At 35.0% G+C, this 9036-nt stretch overlaps 1 pseudogene; it reads right to left on the bottom strand.

Moving 5' to 3' along the window:
• LOC112076994 (ryanodine receptor 2-like) overlaps positions 1–9036 on the bottom strand; it is a 46169-nt pseudogene that overhangs the window by 4767 nt on the left and 32366 nt on the right.

The following is a 9036-nucleotide window of genomic DNA, read 5'->3' as shown; positions in this document are numbered from 1 at the left end:
AGACCATGATATTTTGGTTATTTATAGCAGAGTATTGATAATGTTAATGGTTCCGCCCACTTGACATCTCCCTAGGCCGATGTGGCCCACGATGCGAAATTGGTTTGACACCCCTGCTGTTAGGGGCTAATACAGACACTTACCACAGGGTAAGACAAGAACAGGTCAAGGACAGAACTAGGTCAAATACAAAAACGAAGGCACACGTAGCCTACATATCAATGCACACAAACTATCTGGGTCCAATAGAGAGAGGCGTGTGGCGTGTCTTTATCTGGTTTCTGAAACCAGGTTTGTGTTTATTTTAGCAATATGAGATGGAAGGAAGTTCCATGCAATAATGGCTCTATATTATACTGTGTAGCTTTCTTGGAATTTGTTCTGGATTTGGGGACTGTGAAAAGACCCCTGGTGGCATGTCTGGTGGGGTAAGTGTCTGTGTCAGAGATGTGTGTAAATTGACTATGCAAACAATTTGGGATTTTCAACACATGAATGTTTCATTCTGATAGGCTCTGATGGCTGTGCTCCTGCCAATACGACCACATAAATAGGTCCATTAAGGCATTCACTTCACTATGAGCTCGTAGGACTCACATTTCTATGATATGCTCATTGCATTGCCTGTGCTCCGCCAATACAGACCCCTGACACCACTTTCCTGTCTCATAGGATACTAGCATCAGTCTCGTCAGCCTCCGTCCATGTCCAAATGCACGATACCTATGCACTACTTTAGCCGTGCTCAACAGTCAGGATACTAGCCTAGATACAGAGTGCACTACTTTAGCCCGTAGCCACCAGCAGGATACTAGCCCGTTCCAGTGGCCACTTTGAGGGGATAGTCCCACACCCAGATTTATTACCGTAACATCTGAGGCTAATTAGACCTGGCCCATCAGAATCAGCAACCGTCGTTCTGACGCCACCTTTCTCTGTCTCACCATGTCATGGGAATACTAGGCAGAATTAGCAGCGTGCATACCCAGCCAACTAGTGTTTATTATGACCCTTTAGCTTAACGAACTGCATCCATCACAGCTCTGCCCGTCGGCACGGCAAACCAGGTCGTCGGCACGGCAATCAAGTCGACATAAAGAAGGAGGATGAAGTAGTGGATATAGAACCGGTGACTGAAATGGGGTTCCAGCTGTAGCTTATAAACTGAGGTCAATAACACTTACAGTGACTAACACATTCAGAGATGATATTGTGTTGTTTACAATGAAGTCAGTGCTGATCTAGGATCAGGTCCTCCTTGTCTATATAATCTGATTCAGTGTGATCAGAAGCACAAACTGATCTAGGATCAGGTCCTCCTCTGTCTATATAATCTGATTCAGTGTGATCTAGAAGACAAACTGATCTAGGATCCAGTTCTCCCTTGTCTATAATGAACTGACTTCAGTGTGATCCTATGAAGACAAACGATCAGGATCAGAGGTCCTCCTCTCTAGTATAATCGATCAGGTGTGATCTAGAAGACAAACTGATCTAGATTCAGGTCCTCCTCGTCTATATATTCTGATTCAGTGTGATCTGAGAAGACCAAAACGATCTAGGATCAGGTCGCCCTGCGTCTATATAGATGCTGATTCAGTGTGATCTAGAAGGACAACTATCTAGGATCAGTCCTCCTCGTCAATATAATCTGATTCAGTGTGATCTAGAAGACAAACTGATCGTAGATCAGGTCCTCCGCGTCTATATAATTCTGAGCAGTGTGATCTCAGAAGACAAACTGATCTAGGATCAGTCCCTCCTCGTCTAGATAATCTGAGTTCAGTGTATCTAGAAGACAAACTGATCTAGGATCAGGTCCTCCTTGTGTCTATATAATCTGATTCAGGTGTGATCTAGGAAGACCAAAACTATCAGGATCAGGATCCTCCTGTCTATATAATCTGATTCAGTTGATCTAGAAGACAACTATCTAGATCGGCCTCCTTGTCTAATATTAATCTGATCAGTGTGATCTGAAAGACAACACTGATCTAAGGATCAGGTCCCCTTGCTCTATATAATCTATTCAGTTTGTGAATCTAGAAGAAACGGATTAGTAGATCAGACCTGTGAATACAGGCTCAGTATTGACTACTCACGATGTGAGCATGTCATCACACTTCATGTCCGTTGTCTCTCCCATCTTCCCCCTATTGTAGAACTTCCTGAAGAATTGACGCCCAACCCCACGGGTGTAGAATACACCACCACCAAGCCAGTAGTCCTACTGTCAGAACCAGCTGGGGGAGCAGAGAGAGAGGAGAGAGAGAAGAGAGAAGATGAGAAGAAGCAAGAGAGAGAGAGAGAAGGAGAGAGAGCAGAGGAGAGAGAGGAGAGAGAGTGGAAGAGAGAGGAGAGAGTTATTGTGAATGGTGAGAGGTAGGCATGTTTTAGGGGAGTTATTATATAAAATGCTAACCTTGCCTAATGTACGGTGAAGGTTAGCATGTCATAATGCTAACCTCCCTGGTTATTTAATGCGTGAATGAGGTTAGCATGTTTTAGGGGTTATGAGATAAAATGCAACCTTCCTAATTGTAACGGTGAGAGGTTTAGCCTGACTTGGGGTTATATATAAATGCTAACCTTGCGTAATAACAGTGAGAGGTTAGCATGGTCATAATGCTAACCTTTCCAATTAACGTGAGCAGGTTACCTGACTTGGGGCTATGATATAAAAATGCTTTAACCTTCTAATGTAACAGTGAAGAGTTAGCCTGTTTGAATGCTAACCTCCTTTAATTGGTAACGGTGAGAGATTAGCCATGCAATAATGCTAACCTCCTTAATTAACGGTGAGAGGTTAGCCTTCATTTGAGTTATTATTATTCACAATTCATCAGGACTATCCGTAACCATGGTAGCATCCAACATTACATGTAGACGGTTCAGAGACATATTTAATCTCATTTAGAATAAAAGTGACTCCAAAATGGGGAGTCACTTTTGCTAACACATTGCATTCATTAATATTGAGCACACCATCATTTCTGAAACAAAACCAAAAGAAACGCAGATGCATGCAAGGTGAATTTGTCCAAATACTATTGTTCCCCTAAAAGGGGACCGCTGTACAAAAATGCGTGTAAATTTTAAAACATTCACCCAATATGGTTGAACAGAGTGTTGGAGTACAGAGCCGAAAACCAACAAGCTACCAGTAACATATTTGTACTTTAGACCACTATTAGCCTACAGTAATATATATGTATCTTTAACACTATGTAACTAAGTAACATATTGTTATCTTTAGGAACCCACTAGTACCTACAGTAATATTATGTATCTTAGACACTATGTGATCTACAGGTAATTATATTGTATCTTTAAACACTAGTACCTTACAGTAATATATTGTATCTTGAGACACTATGTACCTTACAGAATATATTGTAGTCTTTAAAACACTATGTATCTAACAGTATATATTGTATCTTTAAACACTAGTATCTACCAGTAATATATTGCTATCTTTAGACACTATGTACTACAGGAATTATTGTATCTTTAAACACCTATGTATCTACAGTAATATATTGTAGCTTTAGACACTATGTACTAACAGTAATATATGGTATTCTTTAAACACTATGATTCTACAGTAATATATGCATCTTTAGGACACATGTATCTACAGTAATATATTGTTATCTTTAAACACCTATGATCTACAGTAATATATTGTATCTTTTAGACCACTATGATCTACAGTAATATATTGTATCTTTAGAACACTATGTATCTTACAGTAATATTATTGTATCTTTAGACACTATGTATCTACAGTAATATATTGTTATCTTTAAGACACTGTAGCTACAGTAATATATTGTATCTTGAAACACTATGGATCTACAGTAAGATATTGTATCTTAGGAACCAACCTATGTATCTACAGTAATATATTATCTTTAAACAATCTATGTATCTAACAGTAAATATATTGTATCTTAGGGGACCACTAGTATCTACAGTAATATATTGTATCTTAAACACTATGATCTACAGTAATATATTGTATCTTTAGACAGCTATGGATCTACAGTAATATATTGTATCTTAAACCACTATGTATCTACAATAATATATGTGTATCCTTAAAAACACATATGTATCTACATAATATATTGTAATCTTTAGACACTATGTATCTACAGTAATATTGTATCTTTAAACACTATTATCTACAGTTAATATATGGTATTCTTGAGACACTATGTATCTACAAGTAAATATTGTATCTTTAAAACACTATTGTATCACAGTAATATATTGTATTCTTTAGACACATGTATGCTACAGTAATATATTGTAATCTTTAACACAAACTATGTATTCTACAGTAATATATGTAATCTTTAGACACTATGATCTTACAGTAATATATTGTATCTTTAGACACTATGTACCTACAGTAATAATTGTATCTTTAGACCCCCCCCCCCCCCCCAAAAACTTTTAAATTTTTGTATTTTTTTTTTTTCAACAACAGGTTTGTTAAAAAATAAATTAATGTTATCTTTAAACACGATGTAGTCTAACAGTTAATTATATTGTATCTTTAAACACTAGTATCTACAGTAAGTAATTGTATCTTAGAACACTACGTATCTACATAATATATTGTACTTTAAACGACTATGTATTACAAATATATTGTAACTTTAACACATTGTATCTACAGTAATATATTGATCTGTTAGACAAACTATGCTACCTACCAGTAATATATTGTATCTTAGGACACTATGTATCTACAGTAATATATTGTATCTTTAAACACTATGTATTCACAGTAAGTATATTGTATCTAAACCCACTATGTACCTACAGTAACATATGTTATCTTTAAACACATGTATCTACAGGAACTAAGTGTATCTTTAAACACTAGTATCTACAGTAAGTTATATTGTATCTTTAGACACTATGTACCTACAGAAGATATTGTATCTTTAGACACTATGTATCCACAGTAATATATTGTATCTTTAAACCAACTACTATCGACCAGTAATATATTAGTATCTTTAAACCTATGTATCTACAGTAATATATTTGTATCTTTTTAAACACTATGTATCTACAGTAATATATTGTATCTTTAAACACTATGTATCTACAGTAAATATTGTATCTTTAAACACTTGTATCTACAGTAAAATAATATTGACTTTAAACACTATGATTCTTACAGTAATATATGTTATCTTGAAACCACTATGTATCTACAGTAATATATTGATCTTTAAACACTCTGTACCATACAGTAATATATTGTATCTTTAACACCTATGTATCTACCAAGTAATATATTGTATCTTTTAAACCACTAATCTTACAGTACACAATTTGTATCTTCTTAAAACACTATGGATCTACAGAATATATTGTTTATCTTAAACACTATCTACAGTAATATATTGTATTTTAAACCAACTAGTACTACCAGTTAATAATTTGTATCTGTAAACACATTTATCTACAGTAATATACTTGTATCTTTAAAACACTAGGTTATCTACAGTAAACATATTGATCTTTAAACACTATGTATCTACCGAATACTATTGTATCTTAAACACTATGTATCTACTAGTAATATATTGTGATCTTTAAACCACATGTATCTACAGTAATATATTGTAGCTGTAAACACTAGTATCTACAGTGAATAGGATGTATCGGTTAAACACTAGGTATCTACAGTAATATTATTGTATCTTTTACAACACTATGTACCTACAGTAATATATTGGATCTTTAGACACTATGTACCTACTAGAACATATTGTATCTTTAAACACTATGATCTACGAGCTATATAATTGTATCTTGTAAACCACTATGTACCTACAGTAATATATTGTATCTTTAAACACGGTATGTATCTACAGTAATATATTGTTATCTTTAGACACTGTGATCTAACCAGTAACATAATCTGCAATCTTTAAAACACTATGTATCTACAGTAATATATTGTATCTTTTAAACCACCTGTGATCGTATCGAAAGTAATATATTGTATCTTTAACACTGTGTATCTACAGTAAAATATTGTATCTTTAAACACTATGTATCTACAGTAATATATTGATCTTTAAACACTATGTATCTTACAGTAAATTGTATCTTTAAACACGTAGTATCTACAGTAAATATTGATCGTTAAACACGGTATTGTATCTACAGTAATATAATTGATCTTTAGACCAACTGTTGTATTCTAACAGTAACATAGTGTATGCTTTAAACACTATGTATCTACAGTAAATATATGTATCTTTAAAAAACTATGTATCACAGAATATATTGTATCTTTAAACACTAGGTATCTACAGTAATATATTGTATCTTTAAAAACACTATGTATCTACGAGAATATATATGTAATTCTTTAAAACACTATGTATCTACTAGTAATAGGTATCTTAAACCCACTATGTATCTACAGTAATAATGTATCTTTAAACACTAATTGTACCTACAGTAATATATTGAGCTTAGACACTATGTACCTACAGTAAGCATATGTATCTTTAAACACTAGTACCTACAGTAATATATTGTATCTTAAACACTATGTACCTACCAGTAATATTATTGTATCTTAAAACACTATGTACCTACGTAACATAATTGTATTCTTTAAACACTATAGTACCCTACAGTAAGTATATTGGATCTTTAAAACACTAGGGACCTTACAGTAACATATGGTATCTTTAAACCACTAGTATCTACAGTAACATATTGTATCTTTAAACACTAGACCAACAGAACAATCTGTATCTTTAAACACTATTTGTACCTACAGTAACATATGTATCTTTAAAACACTACTTAAACACTGCATAAACATATCTACCTACAGTAAATATACTTGTTATCCTTTAAACAACTATGTATCTACAGTAACATATTGTTATCTTTAAACACTTTACCTTTAACACTGCATAAACACTATGTACCTACAGAATATATTGTATCTTTAAACACTATGTGATCTACAGTAACATTATTGTATCTTTAAAACACTACTAATTAAACACTTGCATAAACACTATGTACCGTACGTAATATATTGTATCTTTAAACACTACCTTAAACACCTCAATAAACACTATTACCTACCAGTAATATATTGTTTCTTTAAAACACTATGTACCTACATAATATATTGTATCTTAAACACGGATGTATATCGACCAGTAACATATTGATCTTTAAACACGGTATGTTATCATACAGAAACATATTGTATCTTTAAAACACTGTATGTATCTAAGTAACATATTGTATCTTTAAAACCACGATGTATCTACAGTAACATATTGTATCTTAAACACTATGGACCTACCAGTAATATATTGTATCTTTAAACACATATGTACCTCAGTAACATATTGTATCTTTAAAACACGGTATTTGGTATCTACAGTAACATATTGTATCTTTAAACACTATTGATACCGCTACAGTAACAGATTGGATCTTTAAAACACTATGCTACCTACAGTTAATATATTGTATCTTAAACCCTATTGTACCTACAGTAACATAATTTGATTTAAACCCTATACCTACCCCAGTAACATATTGACTTTAAACCCTATGTACCGTACAGTAACAGATTGTAGCTTTAACACTGTATTTATCTACAGTAATATATTGATCTTTAAACACTATGTACCTACAGAATAATATATGTCGTGAATTGTACCCCCATACAGTAACATATTGATATCTTTAAACCACTGTAATGTATCTACCAGTAATATATATGTATCTTTAGAACACTGGTAGTACCTACAGTAATATATTGTATCTTTAGACACTGTATGTATCTACAGTAATATATTGTATCTTTAGACAGTGGTTTGTAGAATACTAAGTACCGACATAGTGATACAGTCAAGAGCAGACACAGTACCTGTTTGCCGTTGTGCGTGACAGAAGACAGGATGGTGCGGAGGGTCTTGAAGCCCATGGCGATATCCAGGAGATGAGCAGCAAAGAAGAAGTTGTTATAGTGACCCAGGATGGACATGGTCATATACCAAGCCAGGTACAGGAACGACTGCAGGGGTCAGACAGAAGAAGAAGAAGACGACGAAGACGAAGAAGACGAAGAAGAAGAGTTAGAAATAGTGTCTGCTAAATGGCATATAAAATGTATTATTGTATATTAAATATGCAGTTGAAGTTACTTAGCATGATGCAATAAGTCTTTATTTACATTGTCTGTGAAGACGACTCCTAGTTTCCAGATCTGGTACTTCACATCAACAGAGTTTAATCTGTAACAGAACAGGGGAGATAGGAGAGAGGACACAACATTAACAGAGTTTAATCTGTAACAGAACAGGGGAGACAGGAGAGAGGACAGAGTTTAATCTGTAACAGGACAAGGGGAGACAGGAGAGAGAACACAACATCAACAGGATTCATGTTGGGGTGTATTTGTCATCGATCAGGCCTCCTTCTGCCACCATCCTGTACAGTGATTGGTCCTGCTGCCACCATGCTGTACAGTGATTGGTCATTACAACCATCTTCCAACTGAAACACTTAAAACATTAGCTTTCAAAACACCTCTCAGTATATTGGCTTCAGAGGAAGCTTCGTCCATATGAACAACAGGGAGAGAGAAAGGTGCACATTTAGAAGGTGGAACTAGATGTTTCGTTCTCTCTAAGTTAGAGTAAGCTTCCCCATCTATGAGCTTTAATGATCTAAGTTCAATGCCTGTTGAAGGGTCCAACAGGCACTGTCAGGGACATCCAAATCAAATCTAATGTTATTGGTCAAACACATATTTACAGATGTTATTGTGGGTGTAGCGAAATGCTCCCCCCACCCCTTCACCCTCCATCCCCTCCCCCTCCCCTGTCATTTCTCCCCCATCACCACCAGCCCCCTACCCAGCTCTGTCTCCCCACCCCCAGACTCCCTTCACCCTCCATCCCCTCCCCCTGCCCCTGTCATTTCCTCCCCCATCACCACCAGATCCACCTACCATCTCTCTCC

The sequence above is a fragment of the Salvelinus sp. IW2-2015 genome, unplaced genomic scaffold, assembly GCF_002910315.2.
Source record: "Salvelinus sp. IW2-2015 unplaced genomic scaffold, ASM291031v2 Un_scaffold4185, whole genome shotgun sequence".
Classification (NCBI taxonomy): domain Eukaryota; kingdom Metazoa; phylum Chordata; class Actinopteri; order Salmoniformes; family Salmonidae; genus Salvelinus; species Salvelinus sp. IW2-2015.
The sequence above is the reverse complement of the archived record's forward strand: the minus strand, read 5'-3'. Positions and strand labels throughout refer to the sequence as shown.